Source organism: Emydura macquarii, unplaced genomic scaffold (assembly GCF_026122565.2).
Source record: "Emydura macquarii macquarii isolate MOO-44397 ecotype Brisbane River unplaced genomic scaffold, CSIRO-AGI_Emac_v2 contig_3477, whole genome shotgun sequence".
Classification (NCBI taxonomy): domain Eukaryota; kingdom Metazoa; phylum Chordata; order Testudines; family Chelidae; genus Emydura; species Emydura macquarii.
The window spans coordinates 6345767-6373135 of NW_027133614.1; the positions used below are offsets into that span (position 1 = coordinate 6345767).

At 39.0% G+C, this 27369-nt stretch overlaps 1 long non-coding RNA gene across 2 annotated transcripts in view; it reads left to right on the top strand.

Moving 5' to 3' along the window:
- The window catches only part of LOC137144682 (uncharacterized), a 196029-nt gene that overhangs the window by 21624 nt on the left and 147036 nt on the right, over positions 1-27369 (top strand). The window contains exon 2 of one of the 2 annotated variants that reach the window (XR_010917457.1): positions 10935-10977. The exons of the other annotated variant lie outside the window; for it this stretch is intronic. This is a non-coding gene — a long non-coding RNA (uncharacterized lncRNA). The remainder of the gene's footprint in view (positions 1-10934; positions 10978-27369) is intronic. 2 annotated transcript variants of the gene reach the window in all.

The following is a 27369-nucleotide window of genomic DNA, read 5'->3' on the forward strand; positions in this document are numbered from 1 at the left end:
TACACTGCAGTGCTAATTTGAATGAGTTTAAATCGACTTTCAGCAGCCGATTTATATAAATCGCAGCAGACTGTACACACTACGCTGTTTGCATTGGTCTCTTGTGTTCACACTGGCCAGCCTTAAGTCGAATTGGAAAGCAGTGCAATGTGGGTAGCTATCCCACAGTGCAACTAGCCACGGTGGCTGTTGTGATGAGTGTCATTGTCCCAGGATGCAGCACTGCTTCCCCCCTCCTTTCTACGACCACCCCCCCAAACAAACAGGAAAAGGATTTTCGAGCTGCTTTTTTACTCCCTGCAATCACCATTGCTGCAGAGACATGGAGCCAGCTCAACTCTGCGCTATAATTGTGAGCATGACAAATATATCACGGCTTATCATGGAGTACTTTAGAAATAAAGCAAGAAGGTGAAGCAGGTACTACATCTATGCAACCGAGGCTGCCCTGCTACAAGACATCCAGCAGAACAATTTCTGATTGCTGCAGGCTGTAACTTGTCACCTGCATTCCGTGGAACCCCAGTGCTGGTGCAGGGAAACAAGCACAGACTGGTGGAACCGCATCATTATGCAGCTGTGGGATGATGACCAGTGGCTGCAAAACTTTCGGATGTGAAAGGCAACTTTCCTCAAACTGTGCTCGGAGCTGGCCCCATCCCTGAAGTGCGTGAACACTCGCTTGAAACAAGCTATGACGGTGGAGAAGAGAGTTGCCATCGCTCTGTGGAAGCTGGCAACCCCCGACTGTTACCTCTTGGTTGGGAATCAATTCAGAGTCGGTAAATCCACAGTGGGCATAGCCATGCACCAAGTGTGCAGTGCCATAAACAGACTTCTGCTACGAAGGCTAGTGACTTTGGGAAACTTGCAGGACATAGTGGAGGGATTTGTCGCGATGGGCTTCCCAACTGCGGGGGGGCCATTGATGGGATGCACACCCCCGTCTTAGCGCCTGCACACTTGGCAACCGAGTATATAAACCGCAAGGGGTACTTTTCCATGGTCCTGCAGGGGCTTGTGGATCACAGGGGTCATTTCACAGTCATCAGTGTGGGGTGGTCTGGAAGGTGCACAACGCTCATGTATTTTGTAACTTAGGGCTGTTCTGTAAGATGTAGGCAGGAACTTTCTTCCCTGGCCATAAAATTCAGATTGGGGGTGTGGAAATGCCCATAGTGATCCTGGGGGATCCTGCTTACCCCTTGCTCCCTTGGCTAATGAAGCCGTACATTGGTCACCTTGACAGTGACAAGGAGTGTTTTAATAAGAAGTTAAGCAGCTACAGAATGTTGTAAAATGTACCTTTGGGCATTTAAAGGCTAGATGGAGGAGTCTCCTCACTAGGCTGGACATGACTGAGAAGAACCTCCCTTCTGTGATATCTGTGTGCTGTGTTCTTCATAATGTGTGTGAAGCAAAGGGTGAGAGGTTCCCCCAGGGTTTGGCTGTGGAGGCAGAAAGACTGGCTGCCAGTTTTGAGCAGCCAGGTGCCAGCACTACGCTGAGAGCTAACCGCAGAGCGCTTTGTATTAGAGAAGCTTTGAAAACCAGGTTCTGCAATGAGATGCAGGAGTGATTTCTGTTCCTGAATGTTGCTTGACTTTTATGATCCCCCCCACCCCCCTCCTGTATGTTGTTGTTTGCCTTCGATGCAGGACTGATTTCTGTTCATGTATGCTGTTTGCCTTTGATACCCACACCTCCCACCGCCCTTCGATATCTGTGCCTGAAAAATCCTTCCTGATCAAGATATAATTTAATAAAGAAACATTTTGGAAAGATTCAAAAATTTATTTTTTTAACATTCAATTCTTGGGTGAAGGTGTGGGCGGGGTTCATTCACTGTCTCCAGGAGTAGGGTGGTAGCTTGGTGGCCAGCGGTCAGATGGCCACCGCAGATTTCTGCTCCCCTCCACTGGGCTAGAGGAGAACAAGTACTGCATCCTGGCCAATCTCCTCCAAGATCTGTTTGGGTCAGGGGAGAGGGAGGGCAGCACATCACTCCGTCGAGGAGCATTATGGAGGGCCTGCAGCGGGACTCTGTCCACAATAAGCCGGCGCAAGTCTGCCTGGTTCTGCAGTAGTCACAGCATCTCCTGCGTGGTGCTGCGATCATGTTCCTGCATTTGTCCCATGTTCTGGGACAAGGTTAGCCTCCACACTCTTTGCTCTGTCTCTGCGGCTGCCGAGGCATTCAAGAGCTCCGAAAAGATGTCATCTCTGCTTTTTTTCTTCCATTTTCTAAACTGAGACAGTCTGTACGCAGCACTGCTTAATGGTAAGCCCACTGACAAGATGTCTACAGAATGAAAGAAAAATAACAAGATCACCACAGTTAGCATAGTGAAGAACAAGATACATATGTAACAATTTCAATAATGATGCCATGATAAAATGTAGCCACAGTTTTCATAGTGAGGAACAGGATAGATATGTATCAATGTCAATAATGATGCCTTGATAAAATGTAGCTAATAATTTTCTCTCTGTGCTTGTATTTGAAACCCTTACAGAAAGGAACTGCAGGTGGCGTGGTAGGGGGGTTATTGAGGTGTGGGGATGGAATCTGCTTTTATTCCAAACCTTTACAGAGAGAAACTGTGGATGGCGGGGAAGCGGGGGGAGGATATTTTTAAAACACATGAAGCCATGATGCTGGCTACCTTGAGTGCAGAGAAGAATCCAACCATGGACGGAGGAACAAGGCAGCCGTCCCCTGGATTTTTTTTCAAGGGATAACAGATTACATACATTAAATTTTTCATGTGATATCAACTGATGATAAAAGTAGCATTTTTCATCACATAAAAAACAGGATCCCTGGGTAACCACCTAGTAGAGTCAACGAAACACCTGAAATCCCCTTCATGCCCCCCACACTCAGTGGTCAAGTACAGAAATGCTAAGAAGAAAGAAAACTCACCAGATGTGCCTTCCCCAGGATCATTAGTGCTGTCCTGTGTGCTGGTGGACTGCTCAGGGGTCAGAAATAAGGCCTGACTTTGTGGGAGAATGGACACCCTGCTCTCCTGCACCCTGCTCTCCACGGCTTCCTCCTCCTCCTCGTCTAAGGAGTCCTCCTCATTGTTCATGGACTGTGAACTAGTGGAGGTATTGATGCTGCAGGGAGGCATCATGGTGGGATTGCCCCCCAGAATAGCATGCACCTCATCATAGAACCTGCATGTTTTGAGAGAGGAGCCCAAGCGTCTGTTAGCTTCCCTGGCTTTCTGATACGACTGCTCCTTGATCTTCACTCAGCACTGCTGAGCGTCCCTCTGATGTCTCTTCTCCAGCATGCCCTGTGATATCTTCCCATATATGTCCAGATTCTTTTTGCTGGCTCTGAACTGAGCCAGAACGGACTCCTCTCCCCACAGCCCACTGAGGTCCAAGACCTCTGGTCGACTCCATGCTGGAGTATGTTTGGGCTTTGCAGTAGACATGCTGAGAACAGTGGCGAAGCTCTCCCAACGCTTGCAGCTAGCACAGGAAATGGAAATTCAAATGTTCCCGGGACTTGAGGGGAGGAGACTTTTCCTTATTCCGTGACCACAGAGCAGCACAGTGTGACTGTGCAGAGCAGTCAAAGTGGGGCATTTTGGGATACAGTCCAGAGGTTAATTAATTTGATTTAAGACCCTTTGCATCTACACTGACGCTAATTCGATTTAACTAATTCAAATTAGGCGCTACACTACTTGCAGAGGTGGTCTTATTAGCAATTAACAATTAGCAATGAACAATTAATTAACAATGGCGTCTCTGTAGACGCGGGTGTAATTAATTCGAATTAAGGGAACCTAAGTCGCCAGTGTAGACCAGGACTGGGGCTGCTGCTTTCCAGGTATGGCCTTTGTGGAATAAAAATAACTTCACCTTCAGTAGACATTTCTGGAAACATTTGTGTGTGGAAGGAAGCGTGCTGGGCTGCACAGGCTTCAAAATCGACTGTGCAGGAATGAAGAAGGGTCCTGTCACAATATTACCATGTGTCAGCTTTGTGCTACACTATTGTGGAGCCTGCTGGGGGAGGGGAGGTTTGAAAAATCAGTCCAGCCTTTAGATCAGAGTGAGCTTAACATCAAGTGCACAGTAGAATCCCTGGCTCAGTATTTGTTATGTTGGGGAAAAAGGGGTGTGTTTCTGGGCTGTGAGCACGCATCCATCAATATGTAGGGAGGCTACCCTTATGTATATGTAGTACATACAGAGTGACCTTAGAATTCATCTCTTTATGTGACTAATTTCTGCCTGCAAGTCTTATTAGGACTGGTGCTGAAAGTATCTGCCTTTGAGATGGGCAATACTGGCTGGCTGTGCTGTCTTCCACCCAGTAGAACATCTATTAATGCTGCTTTAAGCAAGCAGAGCAGCCTACATCAAGGTTCAAATTTATGCAAATGTTTTCTTGGATCATTGCCAGTATCCCAGGGGTTCCAGGAGACTGGGATGCACTGATGGATGAAGGAAGAGTGGCCACTCCCTCCTTCCATGATCCTAGAACATGGTCACCCCTATTTTCCCCATATTACCTACACAAATACAAGTATGTTCTACAAGTATGCCGAGTATGGAGTATGCAAAACTGTTTACGTGCATCTGCTGTGGCACCAGTGATGGGCTATATGGGTAGCAGAGTTAATGAGCTAGAAAGATTCTGTTCTCAGTTAAAATGGGGGAACTGTTCCAAATTTATGCCCATGTAACTAAAAATCTTGCCCAATGCATTTTAATGAGATCAATCTTCTGTTGTAGCTAATCAATAAGGTTAAGATTCTGTCATGTGTATTTTTAGTAAAACTCAGGGACAGGTCATGGGCAATAAATAAAAATTAATGGAAATCACGACCTATCCCTGACTTTTACTAAAAAATACCCTGGAGGAGAAGGGAAAATGGAGTTTCTGGGGATTGCAGCTGCTCCAGCCCGCTGCTCCAGTGGGCAGGCCCCCAGCTGGCTGCTCCAAGGCCCTGGGGCTGGCCAGTTGATCAGTTGTTTGGTAGCCCTGGGGCTGGCAGGTGGATCAGCTGTTCGTTCAGAAATCATGGAGGTCCTGCAAAGTCGTTGTTTCCGTGACCTCTGTGATCAAATCATATCCTTACTTATCAACTAATTAGGCAGCATTAGTGTTACTTTAGTATAACCAATAAACTCTACCGATGGTATTTTAAAATATACACTATTGTTACTATGATACAGTTTGTAAAGGTTGTGTACGAAACACAATACATAAAATTATTACAGTATGTTCAGCACTGCCAAATACCCCAGCATGTCTCCAGTGAGCAGAATCCAATCCATTTTCCCTTAAAAAAATCCCATCTAAAAAACTGAGATCAACATTCTGCAAAGCAATTTAATAATGAATTTCTGGTGTGCTTTATTGGATGACTCATTGGCCTTTTCTTTCTGGAACTCTAATTTAAATTGAGCCTGTACAAGAGTGACTAAATATTCAGTCTGATAATTTGTTTCTTGAAATCTATGTAGAAGATGAGTTTGCAAATGTCATTTCAAAGTCTGCAAACTCTAAAGAAATCCAAAGGTTTAGAAAATTTGAATAGATCTGGCATTTTCCAAACAAATAACTATTTGGCTAATACACCTTAAGAATGAAAAATCAGTTCCCTTGTGATAATATATGGAAATGGCTTAGGCAGTGGTGGGTTATTTCTTGTTTAAACTGTATTTAGATCTCGCAAAAGCTGCCAGATTGACATTTTTGGAGAGTAACTGAAAAAACAGCCGAGTGGATGTTAGTTGGTAAATAATGTCTTTGCCTTTTTTCTTTTTTAAGTTATTTGATTAGATGAGTATAACTTTAGGAATCTGGTTGATGGTATGGATACTCTTGTTGGAACTCTTTCCCTTTCTACGAATATTTTTGAATACTAACATAAACCTATTTTTCACATGAACATTCCTGCAAGTAATCTTGTTTGCTGAAGTATTTACAGACAGTACACATAAAAGTGGCATGAACACAGCCATTACTTACTTACTGTGAGATCATGGGCAAGTCACTTATTTTTTCTACACCTCAGTTCCCCATCTGTCAGATAGAGGCAGTGATGCTTCCCTACTTCACAGGCATGTGGTGAGGATAAATGCTCTAAAGGATAAAGATTGTGAGGTATTTGGATATTGCAGTGATAGGGGCCATTTGAGATAGCCAGTGGTATAGGGAAACTGGAATTGGGCAGTGAGAGTGTATAGAGTATCACCCACTTCAAAGTTAGGTTCTTGAGCCTGGAAAGCATAGGTATTTTTAATGAAAATAAAGGCTTTCAGACTCAGTATCAAGATGTGCTGACACAATAAAGAAGCAAAAACTCCAAGAGTTCAAAGGCTAAATATATAAATGAATGAATCTATAATAATTTCTGAACACTGCTAAAAGCAATGCTTGGCTACAATGCCCCTCTCCACTTCAGTGATGTGGAAGTTGGGTCAGACCAGCCCAGGATGAGGGGTGGTTCTTGTAGGGGGAGAGGAGAGCTCATTCCCAGACACGCTGGAGCCTAGCTCTCTTTGTGTCTCACAGAGCACTTGGGAATGTGCCTGGGGAGGGGCTTCCCTGCTTTCCAGAGGCCAGATGAGGTGTGTGTCTATGCAAATTGGTTCTCCTCTCAGTGTTAAACTTTCCTAGGTGTCAAGGGTTATTTTGCCATGATTACGGCTCTGCCCTCCCTCATTGTAATTGAGGTATATTAAGTTGTGTTTCCAGGATACTATGTCTGACCAATCACCCTGTTCTGGGGATCAGGAAGGATTTTTTTCCTGTTGGACCAAGTTGGGAGGGGACAGGAGGAATTTTTCTTGATGAATGGAATGTAAGAACCTCCACCAGGAGAAAAATATCAGGTGCTAAAGGACTCTTTAGTCTGTCAGAGAAAGGCATAACAAAATCCAGTGGCTCAAATTTGAAGCAAGACAAATTCAAATAAGAAATTAGGCACTTTTTTTTTTTTTTTTTTTTTTAAAGCAGTGGAGGTGATTAACCACTGCAACAAGCTACCAAGGGATGTGATGGATTCTTCTTCTCCAAGGGATGTGATGTCTTCAGATTAAGCCTTAATGACTTTCTGCAAGATATGCTTTGGACAAACACAAGTTATTGAGCTCAATATAGTTGTAACTAGGTGAAATGGTCTGTGTTATAGAGGAGGTCAGAGTAGATGATCTACTGGTCCCTTCTGGCCTTAAACCAGTAGTCCCCAAACATTTCACCTCATGCTTCCCTTATCCTTCTTTGTGCTCCCTTTTTCCTTCAGCCATGGCTGGGATCCCAGACCAGGACCGGGGCCACTGCTGGGAGAGGGGCCGCAGTTGGAGCTAGGGGACGAGGCTGTGGCTGAAGTCGCATCAGGGCAGGGGATGAGGCTGGGGTCAGGATTGCAGCCAGGCGGCAAGGCCAGGGCCATAGCTGGGGGTGGGTCCAGAAGCAGAACTACATTTGGGAGCCAGTTCCGATGCTGAGGGTGGGGCCAGAAGCAGAGCCATGACCAGAAGTTGCAGCTGAGCAGAGTGGGGGGCAGAGTGGGGCTGGGTGGTGCTTCTTTCCCACTCCCTGTGGGTGCTGGCCCGGGCCCCACCACACCTCCCTGAACCTGACCTCCATGCCCCCATAGGGGAACACACCCCACAGTTTGAAGACCTCGGCCTTAAACGCTATGCATTTATTAATTGATATAATACCTTGAGTATTGTAATGATGATATTTAGTTACAAAGGCCACTAAATAATTTTAAGGGCAACTACTATATTCAATATATTTAGATATGTGTTTTTATGTACTGCAGTTGCACCTGTCAACGCAGATATAGCCTTGCTTGTTCATTCCTCTTCCATGGACTTTGTGATATTGGGAAGATCATGGCACATCTTTGTGCTTCACTTTCATCTTAAAATACTTGCCCACCTCTCAGGGACTGCTTGAATGCTTAGTTTATTAATGTTTGCCCGAGACTGTGGGTTGCTTGGAGCAAAAGTGCTTTTGATGTGCAAAGTGTTTTTATTGTAACCTATTTCACCCATATATCATTCTCTGCTGAACCCCAGAAGGTTATATAGCCAGACAATTAGAGGGCAGTATAAAAATCTACTACTAACTTTTGTGTAGGTCTTCCCACGGGGATTGCAAGAGGAGATATAAGAGGAGAAGGAGAAAGAACCTAGACCTCAAACCAAACAAGTGATGGGAAAACAAATCCATACAAATAAAGAAAAACATATAGATGAACACAGAAAGAGGGTAACCCTCCAGATGTCATAGAGAGCAGGCCTAAGGGTAATGGCTTCCAGCTGGCTTCTTGCAATGGAATTGGCTAGAAAGTTTGGTTTAAATTGAGGAGGAAGAGTGGCAAGCACCAGTGCTATCCATACCTTCCTGACTTCAGGCTTACCTCCAATATCTCTACTTTCAGAATGTCAGCTGTAAAAGTGACATTGAATAGAACAGAGGAGGGTTGTGTGTCATGTGCAAGCAGGCTGCAATGACAACATACAACAGTTGGTCAAAAATGGACTTATTGTTATAAGGGAGAGCGCACACATGATGGAATAAAGTCAGAGCTCAGATCTAAAACCCTATACTTAGGACTCTTCCCATGCATACCAGAAGGTGGGACTGTTAAAAAATAAGCCCCAGGTAAGATAAAAAGTGTATGTGAACCCCCTCAGGAGCTTTTTGGCTGACTATTGTTTTGGGTAGTGTATGAGAGTATGTGAGAGAGCACACAAAACCTGAGGGCCAAGAAAAGAATAAAGAGAGAGAGAGAGAGAGAGACACACACACACACAGCCTAGGAGCAGCCTGCTAACTTTTGAGCACAGTTTGGCCTTTAAAAAAGCTAGAGAGAGAGCATTGGGAGTCCGTTGGCTGAAGAGCTGTTGGGAATGTAAGCTAAGAAACTGCTCCTTTTGTTCTTGATTCCTTCTTATGAGGAGAGGCTGAGGGAACTAGGCTTATTTAGTCTGCAAAAGAGAAGAATGAGGGGGATTGGATAGCTTTACCTACCTGAAAGGAGGGTCCAGGGAGGATGGAGCTAGGCTGTTCTCAATGGTAGTAGATGACAGAACTAGGATTAATGGTCTCAAGTTGCCGTGGGGGAGGTCTAGGTTGGATATTAGGAGGGTGGTGAAGCACTGGAATGGGTTACCTAAGGAGGTGGTGGAATCTCCATCTTTAGAGGTTTTTAAGCTGAGGTTTGACAAAGCCCTGGCTGGGGTGATTTGGCTGAGGTTAGGCCTGCTTTGAGCAGGGGGTTGGACTAGATGGTCCCTTCCAACTCTAATATTCTATGATTCTGCATTCAGAGATACAGGATATTGTATATTCTTTTGTAAATACACAAAACTGCAACAACGAAAATACCGGACTCAATTAATTTCTACTTCCAACTGGAACATCCCCAGAAACTCCAAATTTGAGTTGCCACTTGGGTCTAAAGGGACAACACTAATAACCACACTCTGGAAAGCTTTGAATCTGGACTTGACTTTTAGTCTGCCTTTTCTCCTCTTCTTTTTAACCCATTCATCCCCATGGTATTAAAGAAAAAATATTTTAAAATAATGTTATTTTAGTATAAACTTGACAGTATCTTTCCTTTAAAGCTCATTTCAGGGCTTCAGTTCATGGGTGTTTAAATTGTTATGTTCATGGATTACACAATTCTAGTTACAGGGAGTTTTTAAAAGGTGCAAAAAGGAGTTAAGTTCCCAACTCCCTTTTCTGTCTCTGAAAATTCCATTCTTAAAGACAGTGCATTCATTTTATATCAAAAATGAATGACAGAAACTCCCAATGCAGCAATCACATACATTAATAACTTTATTTATGAGAATAGTTCAATTGACTTAATGGGACTGCTTACACAAGTAAAATTACATGTGTGCCGTTTGCAGAATCTGGCCCTAAATACTAACAAAGAGGTACATTCAGCACCTTGCCATGATTTTATAAAATAATTTAAAGTGAATGAATCATCACCAGAATATTCCTAATCAAGCCTATTGTATCTTTTTAAAAATGTCTTTGAAACTGTTTTATAGTTTGTCTGGTATGTAAAAGCAGAATAAGTGATGCGATAACTGCTCCTTTGGACTTGTTTTTGACAATAAGAAGGAAAATTATTTTTTCTTTCCTGACCGTGGTTAAGTTTTATAGCAGTGATAAGCCATAGCCTAAATCACTTCTACCTAAATGTATGCACATCTTATAAATCTAATAGGAATATCAAGTAACTTTAAATATCTGGATCCAAGTGGTACTCAGCACAAAATGAGCTCGATGGAACTATTTGCATGCTTAAAGTTAAGCATATACATAAATCTTTGCAGGATCAAGACCTTAACTTATGGTTGCTACTTAACCTGAAATCTCAGAAGGCCCAAGTTCAGCAAAGTATTTAATAAGGCGCTTAGGTCCATCCCCTTTAGCAAAGGACTTAAACACATGTGCAGTTCCATTTGAGTCCAGTTTTGCCCTTAGATTCAGAAAACTTGGCACAACTCATTGCAGTTATATCTGTGAATAATGGGGCCCTACAAGTCAATATATCCACATATTTCTCCTTCCCTATATTTCAAAATAGGGACGCAGACCTGTAATAAGTTTCAAATGGGTATATTCTTGTGCTTGCATCCAGCCTCACTGAAATGAACAGGGCTCCATGACTGGGAAAAGAACTTCACCTCTATATGGTGCATTTCCCCTCCCACTCTTTGATTGACTTGTTTGTTTAGAATGTAAGCTCTTCAGAGTAGGCACTCTCTTTTACTGTGTATTTGTGCAGTGATTAGCACATTGAGGTCCTGATCATGACTGAGGCCACTGGACACTACTGTGATATAATTAAAATAAATAATAATGGTTAAAGTATCAAAAATTGTAACCTTCTTCTTTAAATTTTGATTGTATGCAGAGTTATTGTAGCTGTGTTGGTCCAAGGAAGCTAGAGAGACAAGGTGAGTGAGGTAATAACTTTCATTGGACCAACTTCTATTGGTGAAAGAGACTAGCTTTTGAGATACATAGTGTTCTTCCTCAGATCAGGGAAAGGTACTCAGAACTCGAAGAAGACCCCATAATTTACCCAGGAACATAAGGATATCATCAAATCCCTATCCAACCAATTCCAATAGAAATGCTACAAACTCATCCCCCATAAACCCACCCCAGGGACCTTCTACATGCTTCCCGAGATACACAAACAAGGGAACCCAGGCAGACCCATCATATCTGACTATGACACTCTTACTGAAGGACTCATGAAAACCATTTTCAAATAACTCACTACACAAAGGACTAGCTTCCTCCAGGACACAACTAACTTCGTCCAGAAACTCTGCAATATTAACAATCTCCCTCAGAACACCATCATGAATGTCACTTCCCTATATACCAATATCCCTCACAATGAGCTGCCTGTCTCAAATATTTACCAGATAGTGGACAGCCTGAGATATCCATCCCAAGCGTATCAACAAACTCATCCATTTCATCCTCCTCTATAACAATTTTACATTTAAAAAACAAACACTTTGTCCAAACCATGAGAACAGCAATGGGTACAAGGATGTCTCCCCATTATGCCAACCTCTTCATAGGCCACCTTGAAGAATAATTTCTAGACAAATGCACCACACAACCAATGAAAAACCTAAGATACATCAATTATATTTTCATCCTCTGGACAGACAACTTAAACTCCCTCATATATTTCCCCCACAACATCTGTAACCACCATCTATCCATCACACTCTTTCTGGAATACTCCAGAATACATTGATATCAACTTCTTGCATGCACACCATGATCAGCTTCAACAGTGGAACTCTACAGACAATTATATACAAGAAACTCACAAATAACCACGCCTACCTTCATAGAACCAGTAACCAATCCAAACACACCACAAAATCTGTTCTCTATAGCCAGGCACTCAGATACCAAAGGATATGCTTCCAGGACAAAGTCTGGAATAGACACCTTAACACATTGAGAACTGTCATCACCAATCAGGGACCCGTCACCAATGAGTAGATCATATCATGGAATGGGCCACCCAAATACTCCCAAAAAACCTGCTTCAATATAGAAATAAAGCCTGCTCCATCACACAACCATAATTGTCACCTACCACCACACAGTGGAACCCATAGGGGGTATCATCAAACAACTACAACCTATACTCGATGGGGACCCCATCCTGAAAGAAATCTTTCAGAAGCCCTTCTTCTGGTCTTCAAACACCCCCAACCTCTCCAAATTCATCATCAGGTCAGGACACATCATCTCAAAGCAACACCAGATCATGCCAGAACAACAGATGCAAAAGCTGGAGACATAACTCCACTGCTACAATGATCAAGATCCCCTACAACACATCTTTAAAAATCCATGATCTTACACATGCGTATGACTACAGGGGTGTTAATGGGCCACTTCACATTGGATTCACATTTAGAATATGTGTTAATTACATATGCTAATCTATCTGTTTGACAACCTTATATTTAGCTGTGCCATTCTGAGTACCTTTCCCAGACCTGAGGAAGAGCTCTCTATTGCTCAAAAGCTTACCTCTCACACCAACATATGTTGGTCCAGTACAAGATATTACCACACCCACCTTGTCCCTCTTAAATTTTGATTGGTAGTTGATATTTTTCAGCTTAGTATTAAGCGTTGTTGTAGGCATGTCAGTCCCAGGATATTAGTGTGACAAGTTGGGTGAAGTAATATCTTTTATTGGACCAACTTCTGTTGGTGAGAGAGACAAACTTTTGAGCTTACACAGTGCTCTAAGGTCTAAGTCTACTAAAATATTACCTCACCCATCCTGCCTCATCTTAATATTAAGACATTTCTTTTTCATATAGTAGCAAGCTCATGATTAAAAAGTGAACTTCTTGTAACCAGTCCCTCCTGACAGTGAAATCTAAACTTCTAACACTTATTTTTAGAAGGGGTTTGTGAGGTAAAATACATTTTGAAATTTACCACAGCACTTTATAATGCTGTTAGAATACAACTGTTACAAATATAACTAAAGTCAGTTAGAACCATTAAAAGAACTGAACAGAAGACACAATTCATACAAATTATGTATTTTAAAATCAAAGCATCATTTCCCCCATATATACCATTATTAAAAAAAAACATCTGTCTTTCAGTAAACATTTCAAACTAAAGAGATTCTTTTCCTTAAAACCTTCCATCTGTAATTGTAAACTCTCACTGCAAATGCATACAAAAAATAACTTTAAAACTCAAACATGCTCTGTAATTTTTTGTGTTTTTTGTTGTTGATGGTAATGGTTTGAGACACGTATACAAGGCATTAACACCATTTGGATTTTCTTGGTCGTACATGTTGCAGCACTTGAATAAAAATGAATGTTTGTCACAAATAGGCTGTGACAGTCTTTCTGTCTGCCAAGCCCCATCACCACTGGCCCTGGTGGTGCAGTCTGACCTCTTAGGACACTCTTCCTGGTCCCTTTGGTTCTGTTACTAGATAGGTTTTTTTTCTGTAGGGACAGGACTTTTTGGAAACTGTTTGGGATGTCAATACACCCCTAGTCTACTTTAAAGTCTGAAATAGCTGCTTTCATATCTGCTTGGTAACATCTGTCTTAGTAAGATACATTTAAACCTGTAGGACATTTGCCAGTCTGAGGTAGTTTAACCCATCCTGAAATCCCCTTTTTTTTTTTTTTTTGAGGGGGAGGGGAGCTAACAATAGCTTCCAGGTAGCAATTTGTTGGGCACGAGGAATACTCTTGGCTGGAAAGAGGAAGAGCCAGATAGGACGGGATCGTTGGCCCTACCCAAGGATCCCCCACTTGTCTTTGGCAGGTGGGAGGCCAATTCCTGCTTCCCACCTGCCAAACACTCCACTAATCTATTTGGGATGTCCTGCTGGTAAGTTACAGCCAAACTTTTGAAAGCATGTATCTATTTTTACACAACTGCTGTCTTTTTGTGCACACAAACCTATTGCCTATGTCGGTCAAGTTGTGTGAGTGTTGATACCTAAATATATGTATGAGGAAATCTCACCTTGTAGGTGTGAATTGGGACTTGTGCACATGCGTGTTTGAAAACCAAATACTTCATCTATTGTCTTGTTTTTCTAACCTTAATTGTGATTTCCAGCCAAATCTTTCCTTTCTTGCTTTCACGTCAGTAGCATTTCCAGTTTATCCCTTTCTAGAGAACCCTAGATAATTCTTCCTCTTCCTTAGTTTTGGTAGCTTCAGATATTTGTGGAGAGTATCTTGTCATTCTGTTTTAGTATTATTGGGAATATTTAAGTATTTTCTTTTATTTTCTTATTTATCTTTTCTTCTTAAGTAAATCTGTCAAACCCTCAATGACCTTTGACGATTTTTTTCTGGATCCTTTCTAATTTGATAATGTTTTTTCCTTGAACTGAGGCATTAAAAATAGACACTTCTGTTCCAAATGTGGACCGACCAATGCTTTCATAAAGAGGCTCTGTAACTCTTCTGAGTGGTTTTATTTCCCTGTGTGGTGAAGCCTGATGTGGTCCTACTTTATGCTAAGACTTTATATAGTAATCACTTAAATTTGGTTTGCAACCACTGATAATCTATCTTTCCATCATTACTGTTCGCAGGCTTCTGGCAATCATTATGCATCACTGATTCATGTTGTCTTCCCTCAAATGTATCAGCTAACATTTTTACATTACAAGTATTCCTGGCCTTTTCTCTGATCTTCCAAGGTTCATTTCAATTTCCTGTTAGTCCTCTCATGTGTTAGTGACTTCTCCTGCCATATTATCTTCTATCAATTTAATTAATGGGCTTTTTTACATCCTCCTCCACATCACTGATGAAAATGTTAATGAAGCAGGATCTGACATTTACCTTTGTGTACACAAAACATCATCTAATCCAAGAGCAGTCCCATTTATAATTATTCCTTGCTTATGGTCCATAAGCTAGTTTTCGATCCATTTAATAATGTGGTTGTCTAAATCAGTTTGATGTATTTTTTTCTAATAAACTGTCATAATGTACAGTATTAAATTACTTTAAAATGATAGTCTGGCATCCATTGTAAAAGCTGTTTTTCTTTATAAAAGATTTGCAGAAAATTGTACAAATACACTATATCTGCACTTAAAATATAGATGGATTTTGTACATATTTAGATATGTTTAGTTGCTGCAACAATTCAACTTTTCTCTCTTTATAGTGCTTTATACGGTGCAGAGAGAAAATTATTTGTGTTACATTCTCTATGCTTTGTTTCACTTTTCCAGTCAAACTTATGAAAGTATTAATATGCTCTTCAACATCAAGACAAATGACATACACATTATTGTTTCCATTACACAACTTGACAATTACTTCTACTGCTAATGCTCCAGTAACTACATTATACTCTGCAACTTTTGAGAACATTCAATACTATACATATAAAAGAATTATTTTTGTTCAAACAACATAGTTGCTTCCAAGTATGAATAGGAGTCCCACGGAAGGAGAGTCCAAAGTGAACTTATATTCATATACGAACCACTACACTGGCATCCATGGCTCTTTGGAATCCCTTCTAGTAAATGACCTTGTATTATTTATATAGTATCTCTCATCCAAATGGATCTCAATGTTCTTGATAGTTTGTACACTAATCAGTAAAGATTATGAGCCCAGTTATGGCCAGTGGCTCTTGCTCAAGAAATCATCCCTGGTAAAATTACTGACACCAATCTCCTCCTCCTTATTGTCTGAGGCCTAATCTCCTTTCTGTGAAAGGTCATTGAGTTGACAGTGGCAGGCCAACTCCAAAACAATACAGTGGGCTTCGTGTACTAATTAATGTCCTACTTCCATTAATTTCACTTCGAATGTTCATTACTGAAACAGAACTGTAATGAAAAAGAAATATTTTACTATTGCAATATCACTTATCTAAAAAGCTGTACCTATGCAGAACCATTAACTTTGATTTTAAGCCTTTGCTGTGCGTTCTTTATATGATGCCATCCAAGAAATGCTCTGACTGCCGCTCAGTAGCACAAACTTCAGAGGTGGCTTACTCCAGTCTGGATGGTTTCCCTCAAAAATAAATAAAGGAAATGGTGAGTTTGTTTACATTTGTAGATCAGTCTGACAAGCAGGATTATCAGTGTGGGGAGAACATGCTCATTTATCCTAGCATGTCAGTTTCCCTTCAAACTTGCATTACTAGAGTGGCACAGGAAAAGGGACCATAGATAATAAGTAGTGCAAAATTCTAAACTGACTGTCAGCTGTCAACAACAAAAGGGCCAGTATCAAATGCAGACTTTTCAAAGGAGGGGAAGCAAAATAACTAAAATAAAGTAAGTGTAAAAACAAACCAATAAGGCTGTTTACTTTTTTAATTATTTAGTGAAATTTAAATAAGTCTATTGATCACTCCTTTACCAGCTGAAATATCACAGACTAGAAGTAAAAGTTTGATTTGAAAAGAGCATGCACTGAAAATAGGGTTAGTGGCAGAAAGAAAAAGAATGAAATTTTTCATAGTTTCTTTAAAACACTGAGAAATCATCATGCTTTTACTATTTAAATGGTGATATGTTTTCATAAAATATTTTGCAGTGTGCTAACCATCTCTGTGCCTCTCTGCATATGTTGCTCTAACTCTGGGAGTGTTACACCTGAATATACGTTCCTGTTGTCACCTGACCCTGTTGTATGCCTACGTTCATATTGAGACAAACAGGTCAAATTAATCACCAGTTCGTATCAGTGGAAACCCATCATGGAAGCTTTGCCCCAGTCTGATTAACATATTTATATTTGAGAACAAAGGGGCAATTCAAATAAATATCTCAAAAGCCATTGACCGAGATTTTAAAAATGAGTGCTTAAAGTTAGTCTCTTAAATCCATATTTAGGCAAGTAAGTAAACTGAGCGTCCGGCCAAACAACTACTAACATTATGAGATGGGATCTATTTTATTCTATTCATTTTCTTTTATGTTATGTTCACAGCACACAACTAGAGAAGTTAGATAACAACAAAAAAGTACTCTTTCTGAGAGGCTGCAGTGTATTTATTTCTTAAAATCCAGAACCTTAACACACAGAAACCAAAAACAGAGAGAGAGTGAGAAAACAGGCTGCTCCCTACGACAGGGAATCACAAGTCACTCCACCTTGCTCTAGACTGACTTTTGCAGACTGATTGTACAATACTCACATCACACACTTCTCTACAGAGCCCCATAGCCTGCAAGCAGAATTAGGAAACTCCTTACAATTTACATGATAGGTTGTAGTTTAATACATCACTCTCTACTATATTGCGCTCATCACTGTGGTATCTGAGGCCCAGATCCTGGAAAGTATTTTGGTGTTTAATTTAGAAGCAAGGTACCTAAATACCTTTGAGGATCTGGGTCAGAGTGCCTATGCCAAACTGATTCAGTAAAAACTTTTCAGTGCTTATTTATACTAAACTTTTAGAGATTTCCCTGTCATTAATCATAGACATTGAGTGAAGATTTGCTAGATCGGGCCCTAAATATATTTAGCTTAGCATCTGAACAGTACTGCTACTACAAAATCACACAATTGAGATTGTATGAGATTTCCAAAATGTTTATTATGACTTAATGAGACTACACCATTTGATTTTGATTTCAGCCATTTAAGAAAGAGAAGTGTAGCAAAACCTCTTTTCTTCCTCCACAGTAACTGGTTTACCAACTAATCAGTGCTGGCATTTAGTGTTGAATATCTTGAATTAAATCTAATCCTCTATAGAGCTTTACAGAACCTAGCAAGTATTTTCCTTTCCAGTTCTATTGCTTTCCCTGTATATAATATTGTTGCTGACTTGCTTATATTCATGAGCTCAAATTTCTCTCTTCAGATAACTGAAAAATTGATGAGTGGCTAAGTATTTCATTTATTCACAAGGGATCTTCCCATGCCTTGCTCAGTACTCCTAATAATGGTATGCAAGAAAATCAGCTATATAAAAAATGAGTAAAGACCACAGTCCGGATTGCCCAGGAAACAAAGAGCATAAATAGGGATTTAAAAACTCTTTAACTTTTTGCTATTCTGTTGCATTGATAGTAACAATATCTGGGGGTAGGTGGGAGGGTGAAGGAACTTTTTTTTTTTTTAAAGTTGACAAAGACACCTTTGTTTTCCTGTGATACCCAGTGTGGACTCTGTCCCTATATGTCTATTGGCATTTGCTCATACCTGTTCCATGATATCTCTGTTTAGGTACAGCTTATGATCACATGCAACTCCTCCCCCAAGGTGAAATTCACCAGTTACAATCCCTTCTTAAGTTTTTATTTATTTATTTAATATATTTTACCCTTATGTTCACCGCTTAATCTCACCCCTAATTTCACTGAAGTGGGAACTCATGATAAATGTCTCTATGGGTTCACAGTTCTGATATCCTCTGGCTTTATGCAAAGGGTATCTTTCACTTCTGTCACTTTAGCTTTATATATACTGTAAAGGCATTGCCATTTGCAGAGATTAAAAGACAGGCAGCAGTAGAGAATGAGGTTTAGTGATCATTCAGAGGGCAGATATAGTTCAAGCTGTCCCACCAGTAAGCTAGTTGCCTGTAGCAAGAAAACTCTCTAGAGGTAAAATTAATGTACTCTTTATGCTATCCTAACATTCTGAGCCTTTTTTCAACTGAGAATGACATTCACTTTCAATTGTATTCAGTTACATGCTAGTTTTCACTTGTGGTCAGGAAGATATGAAATAAAATGTTATTATGCAGGTAATGACTGCAAAATTATATATTTACACTGAAGGATTGCTGTTCATTAGTACACTCTAAATACACATCTTCCTCAATCATTACAAAATCATTATTTCTGCAAGCACTATGCTGCTTGTCAAATATTTTGCTTGCTAGAACAAAAATCTCATTTAGAATATGTTTGTGCTCTTGTGCTTAAAGATATGATCAAGTGATTTCTCACCAGATTGTTTTCGTTTTACTTGTGTTTTTGGCAGACAAATCACCCAATATGATCAGATTTTTTTTTTTCAAATTATGACATCAACTCAGCAAATTTTCCCTGGTTCAGTATCAACAGACAGTATTTGTTTCTCTCATTTTTTTGTAAATAATTCTGTGATATCCAAACATTTTAAGATATAAACCAACAGACCAGAATTTTAGATCATTTTCTTCTTAAATAACTTTTTCCTTAATTTATTTCTGCCCTCGTATCATCAGCCTGTTCCCTGTGGCTTCCCTCTTCTCTGAGGAATAGGCAGTTGCTGATTTCTCCTCCTCTGTGCTGGGCCTGATTCTTGTTATAATGGAAAATTCTCTGTTGATTGAACTACCTGGCATGGACTGCAGGGTCTGTAGGAGTCTCCTGTAAATTCTGCAGAGGTGGGTAATAGGCTGTTAGTGAACTAGAAAGATCAACTTGTTATGATGCTGGAAGATGACAGAAATTCATTCATCCCAAAGTACAATTGGAACTGGGATGCAAGGGTCTTTTTATTTATTTTTTAACAAGTCACATAAAATTAAAGACAACATTGACTGATCTGTTAAGTATTGCATAATTGCAAGTGTGTATCTTGTAAGTTCCCTGGCCCTCTGTTATAAAAAGATTGCAGATATGCTGTTACGACCAGACATGCCTTGAATTGTAGCATCCATGCAGAACCCTTGAGTTAAAAAGTGACTTCAGGTCATTTTATACAATAGCTTTGGAAAGAGGTATACTGAGCATGCAAATCCTGTTGAAGTCAAAGGAAAGTCTGATTCCACAGGTTTTGGATCAGGCCCTTTGTGATTTTAGTGGTGCGTAGTTATCCTCTAACTAGATGAGGAAGGATGATACAGTGGTTAAAGCCTTAGCCTAGGATCTGAGAGACTCAGTAAAGTATCCTGCTCCAATACAGACACCCTGTGTAACCACGCGCACGTCATTTAGCCTTTATGTGCCTCAGTTCCTTCTCTGTAATATAGGGATAATAGCCCTTCCTTACCTCACAGAGATATTGAGGATAAATACATTAAAGATTGTGAAGAGCTCAGATACCGTAGTAATGCAGGTCATATGAGACTCATAGATAGATAACTATATATCATGATTTATTTAACAAATGTGGCTATTTTTTCCATTTGTGATCTCTTCATGAAAAAACTTTGTTTTTCACCTGAGTAAGTACACAACTAAAAATGAGGCACCCAATTACAAAATAAGCATTCATGAAGGGATATGATGGATTCTGAATTATTTGTATTGTTTAAATACAGACTAGATATGTTTCTAAAATATATTCTCCTCTTCAACCAAAAGTATGATCTTGATGAAATATTTCATATAGATTCTGTATAGATTTTGATGTGTGTGTTATGCAGGAGGTCAGACCAGGTGATCATAATGGCCCCATGTTGGCCTTAAAATCTATCAATCTACAAATATATTCACTATGTGTAGTTGTTTGAGCTTTTTGTGCAAACACATCTTATGGGTTATTGGCAGACTGTTCACTTAAATTATTTGTTATACATTATACTTAATTTTGACATACATTCTACACCCAAAGAGATCTCATTTTTCCATTGTGTGCTTCTATACACACATGTAACTTCTTACACTATTTTTTACTTTAATTAGTATGTAACATAACATACTTGACTGTGATGCCTACCAAATACTTCACAACAGTTAGGCTGCTGGTGTGTTGAGAACACTGTCTATCAAGCTGACCAGTATTTCCTCATTTGTTTATTCCTCCCTTGTCTGTGCTCCATCTGTTGTCTCTTATCTTATCATTAGATCATAAACTTTTTGGACAGGGACTGTGTTTGTACAGAGCCTAGCACAATGGGGTTCTGGTCCATGATTATGGCTCTGGGGTGCTATAGTAATACAAATAACTTTTTATTAATAATAAATATCAGGGATTCCCAAACCATGGTCTATTGAGTACTTACTGGTGGTCAACAGAGAGATGGCAGGTCACATGCTTCTGGATCCTCCTTATTTTTAGCTGCTTAATCTGATTAAAGAAATTAAAAATATATCCAATACTTTCTAAATGTTATTTTTTTCATATAAGAAATCGCTATAGTTGTCAAAGGGATATGATTAAAGCATCAGTGGGAAGGGAGGTTGCCCACACAATTGAAAATAAGAGACATGGCCGTGAGACAATTTATTTATTAAGATATGGACTATGAAGAAATTTAAGAAACACCAGTTTCATATTACACACACTTGCAATTGAAAAGGTCAAGAAGATTCAGACACTTTATATAGTGTTCCCTGATAAAATATTTGCTATTATATGAGATCTACTGTATATATATATTGTATATCTATTCAATCTTCTTTTTTAGTGTATTTCATTACTGATGCCCTACACTCCAACACAGCAGGATGTTATCAGAGATTTCATCCATTGAAAGCATATTCATGAGAGAAGAGAGAGAATATGGGGAACATTTGCTGTTACTGTGGAATATGTAGTCACTGTGCTTGTGCTATGTTTCAACAAGTAAATAGTATGACCTCAGACAATAAAAAGAAAGATGTGGGGAAAGAAAGAGACAAATAGTAAAATATTTTTATTATTATGGATGGGAGGCTTTCTGAGCTTCTATAAAATGTCACTTAAAATATGAGACATATACTTACCACATATATCACCCTTATTTCAAAAAAGAGCTAAATTTCACGTGGATGCTTTGATAGAAAAAATTAAATATTATGTATAGAACAATTCATGAGAGAGAGTACAATGTTGTAGTTAATAAGATAGCTCTGTTCCTTCCTTTCATAGAAACATTACATACAGTCCAGTTATCCATGAGGCTATCCCTTACCTAGGTATTGGGCATATATTCCGTTAGTGCTGAAGGAAATGATTAGTTTAAGCAGAGGTTTTTAGATACATAGTTGCAAAATACAAAAAAAAACAAAACCCACCCCTAATATACTTTTATATCCCTATTAACATTTAATGAATATATTGTGGTTAATATAATTACAAAAAATACCAAAGAAATTAATAAAGATGTGCCATGTTGTGTTAAGCCTTTCCTACATTATTCATTTTTGACATTTTGGCTAAAGACTGAATGCATTTGGTTCTTATCACAGGTATGCCATGAAAGTATCTTTATGCTAAGCACAGCAGTAGTACCATCATTGCAGAGGTATATCAGGCATATGAAACCTGAATCCTTCTAACATTTCTACTTTCATATTCTACTGTCAAGCAATGCAAATAGGGCAGCATTTTCATTCAAAGAGAAGAGGTGAACTTCCTTTATGAGCTGAAAAGTCCTTTTTTTCAGTTTATTTTTGTTGAATTTTGTTATCTTTATTGTCTTTTATTGTTGTTTTTCCTCTCTCTCTCTTCGATTGTAAATATGTCCTGGAGATATTGCCAGACACATACTTTACAAATGAAAATATTGAATAAATTTGTGTAGATAATATATTTTGAAGTAAATGTACATGCACATGCTGCTGTTGTGATGTGCACAAAACAATTATGATGTAACATGAGTTGAAGAGACAAGAATAATAGATTTTTTAAGGCTGGAAGGGACCACTGAAAAACCTAGTCTGACCTACATAACACAGGCCACAGGATTTTCTTTAATTAATTCCATCCTCAAATCTAATAGATGTGGTTGAACTAAAGCATATCTTTTAGAAAAGAAACAGACCAGCAAAAGCAAACATCCAGTCTTCGCTTAACATTTCCAGTGTTGGAGAATCCATTACCACCCTTAATAAATTGTTCTAACGGTTAGTTACCCACACTATTCAAAATTTGCACCTTATTTCCAATCTGAATTTGTCTAGCTTCAACTTCCAGCCCTTGCATCTTGTTATCCCTTTATCTGCTAGATTGAAGAGCCCTCTCCAATACAGTAAACACACATGTATACAGCCTGAAATGTTACTTTCTGTACCAGAGTTGCAAGCAAATCATTCTGAGTTTAGTAAGATGAAGTTTGGTTATAATTGTTAGTCCTATGGCTGTTACAATATTACTAGTTTTCCATACATTCCAGTGGTGTGAATCATTGTTCTTAAGGGCAGTGCCAAAATTAAGGTTAAAGATGAAGACAAAACATAAACAAGGCCCCAGGGTTGATAGAATGGTGTAATTGACATCAGAATTTGGCCCTGACTAACTAATCTATATACTCTGTCCATCTACTACTTAGGTAAAATCCATATCACTCCTAACAATATTAATTCAATTACTTCTAGAAGAGTAGTAATTGAGTTAATGTTGCCATTGATTTGATGCAGTGATACATTTCTTCCATTGTCTCTCAGCCCATGTATGATACATATGCTCAATTGCAACATAATATAGCCTAGATTTATTTTTATTTTTTTTGGTCATTCTGTATTGTTATTGGAGATGGGCCTTTAGCTCCAAGTACTGCAAAACTTTGTGAACTTTGGAATTGCATGCATATCCATATGAGAATTCAAATAGTTGATCCTATGAGCAGAAATTATTTGTCCTTCAGGGAGCATATCATCTAGAAAGGATAAGGACAGAGGTGGAGCAGTGGCTCCACTTTCTCTCTTCTCCATGGAGCAGGGCCAGTGGATCAAAGAGGAGGAACAATCTGCCCCATCTTTATGGAGACGGCAGTGTGTGCAGCCCCCACAAGCACCAAGCAGCCAAAGAAGAGATTATGCCACCATAGTGCCCTCTTTCCTAGTGGGTCCCCAGGAACAGGGCAGTTCAACATTGCACCCTAGAAAGGGCAGTGTAGATCACACAATGTTGCTCCTCAGATAAAAGTAAGAAGCAAGAGACTATCTCCCCATTTTGTCTATAATATTCAGCATAAACAGGGCACCTGTTGCAAATATTTTTGTGATCTTACAGGGAATAGCTCTGTGCAAAAGCGCCGAAAGCTCGGATTGTTTCATTTGGAATTTTGCCTGTGTAAGGATTTCAGATTTGGTCTGACTGATATTGTTAAGATAATACCTAAGAATTTCCTGCCAACTACAGACCTAAACCAAAGGCAGTGGTAGTGTTGCCTTCTCAAACTTGGCTTCCAGTCATCATCATGACATGTCAGTAATGAATAATGTTCTCTTTCCTTACCGTTATTAAAGTCACTGGATGAAATCCTGGCCCCATTGAAGTCAGTGACAAAACTCCTCCCATTGGCTTCAGTGTGGCCAAGATTTTTGATGCCGGTTTGTGGCAGTACAAATTGCAAATCCTCTTTTGCAGAAGAAGATATTTATTGGCTTTACTCTCTCTGGAATCAGGCATTCCATGCTGTTTTTCAAGTATGGTTCAAAACGTATTCCCTAACAGAGTGGCAGGAGGATGGCACCACCGACAAATGATATTCCCTGCAGGGATGGCTTTGTGAGATACCGAGACTCTCAGAGAAATCAAGGGCATCTGCTTTACAATAATTCTATTCTCCCCTGGGAAGAGAATCAGGGAGCACTATCAAGCAGCAGAATCTCATAAAAAAACCACATACTTTCAGCAGTCACCCAGATAGATCATCCATTAATCAGTTAAAAAGTAACATTCCTCATTTGGGAGGAAACTTAAATATATGCAGCCTGATCCCATATTGCTTACACACCTGAAACTACTAGGATCACTAGGTAAGCAAACAGTGACAACAGAGAATAGTAGAAGGTTTTATATGCAGTTCTCTGACATGAAGCAAATACAATTCAGTGTTGAAAAATGATGGTGAAGAAGTCAGATTGCCAATAGAATAACAAATACAAAATGAATTAAGTGTACCAGACTAAGAAGGCTGAAAGCCATCTAAACATGCATAGCCATGCTGGGTTTGTAAATATTCTGACCTCTTCTTCTTGTGTCTAGTGTCAAATACCAGTTTTTTCTTGGATAAAATTCTCCACTCAGCTTTGGTTTATTTTGGTTTATTTTGTGTCTTCAGTGTGCACTTTCCATTCTATTGTATAGGTGACCACAGGTTACGTAACATATTGGCTGTCTCAGAGGCTGGCATAACCAGCCATAATGTTTGATAACCCACACATCACCAAAATCGATTTTTATTTAAACATCATTTTACTCTAATGGCTTACTTTAAAAATGGGATTGTGTTGGTCCATGTATACTTTCTTACAATAATGCAATGAATGTGGTCGATTTGCATGTAAAAATGATTGTGCTTTGCAAATTGATCCTGGGTTTTGATAGTCATCAAACTGGTTTGCTTCCTTCTCAGACATTATTATAAGCAATAAAATTTCCTCAATCCAAATTGTGCCCTAAATGGCACTTGTGCTTTCAGTGGGTTTACACAAGTGTAAAGGACTAGAACCTGAAGCTGCAAGTCAACATAGCACTTGGCTGCATGCTTAACTTTAGCACATGCTTTGCTGAATCAAGCCCACAATGAGGTTCTAAAATAATTCAGGTTCATTGCTTTGTAATGATGAATAAATGTTAGCTAAAAATAAGCTAAACTAAAGTACCTATACTGTGTATATATAGTTTAGAAAACAGCTTGATTAAAATTACATTCCAGTGCAATCTGAGGTATATAGAATCTTAAGTGGTACAGATAATGCATTCTAATTTAGAATTTGTAGCCCATATAGCAATAACACAATTGACTATACCACTGTATTAGCAAATCCACTTCTTGCAGCTGAAACATGGGGATCCTTTGGTGAAATTAGATGTTAAGAGAAAATTGTATATTAAAATAGGCCACACTTATCTGCCAAGTTTTCCCAAACAATTTGCATGCCCTTAGGTTTTTACATGAGCCAATTATGACTGATGAAATGACACTGACATTGTTTCAAAATTGATGAAATAAACATACATCATAAATAATTACTCTTTAATTAAAATTAGTATCAAACACTGTATTGTCAAGTTAAATTATTGTCACTTACAGTTCTTCTGCTTAAAAAAATTCTGTTCTACTTCCAAGACACTCCCTCGAAGTGCTCCAAATAATACCTTTTCTCCCAGACATCCATTTAAAATGACACATGTACAGGTGGTTTAACCTTATAGAACCTCACCAAAAATTAAATACAGATATAGTGTAAACTGGTATAAAATCTAGAAAGCCTTTTTTTTTTTTTTTTTTTTTTTTAATTCTATGCATTAGTCTCCAAGTCTGAAATTACCACTTTGATAGAATTTGTAGGCCACCTTAATGATATGCCATTTGATAATAATGAATCTTGTCAGATTTAATGGATATATAATTAATGCTTAGATGCTACTGATAGCACATCATGTCTCTAAATGGGGATAATGTTTTGGAAGAAACTAGCCATTTCAACTGGAAAGTACTCAATGCAAGAGGGAAGTTCAGGATACCAGAACTTGTAGGACACTGCAATTTAACTAAGAGGCTGAGAGATCAATTAATGATACTTACTTTGTTTTGAGATTATGTTAATAACAAAGATCCGGGTGGTCTTGCACTGCTGTTTTTGCAGTTTTTAATGCATGAGTGGATATGAAGATTCCAAAATTTGAAAGAAAAATTGAAAAAATATATGTCCAGAACTTCAGAGCATTAGTTTGTCTTAGAAATATTAGACCCAATCCAGCTAGATCTTTAACTAATATTAATGGATTCAGTGAAATAAATAGAGTTTATGCCTCCTCAAATGTTCATCATGGATTTGCCAATGATAATTCTTGGGGGGAAGGGGAAATGCCATGGAAAGGCAGATATGTTGCACACTACATATCTATTATAATGAAAGTTGACTTGTATCTTTTCTATGATCAAATAGAGGAGCTGATTAACCAAATTGGAATTCTAATAAAACTACCTTTTTCTTCCAGAAGCAACTAAATTATCCAGTGGATGAGAACTATCAAAAATAGAAGTGTAATCCTTTATTTTCATTGAACATGTAATTTATATAAAATTTAGTACAAAGGCAAATAATGTGAGGATAGCTCTCAAACTCATACCAAGATCCTAATACAACAGGAATATTAGAAATAATGCAGGCAGATACATACTGATTCCCAAAGAAACAAATTAAGTACATGTTGCGTATATATTGAAACAACGGTATATCGAGCTCATGTAAAGCTGGTATTGTTCTTAATGAAATAACATTTAACTTCTACCCACAGCTTCATTCATTCTCATATAGAATAGTATTTTTAAAAGGAATGATTAAAACAGATTCATATAAAATAAAAACCAACCTGAACTTTAATCTAAAATTGAAACCAAACACAAATCCCTTCCTAGGTTACAAAGACTTATGTTTAAATAATCTTAATAGATTCATACCCTTTAAGGCCAGAAGGAGCTATTATTAGAGCTGATTGGAA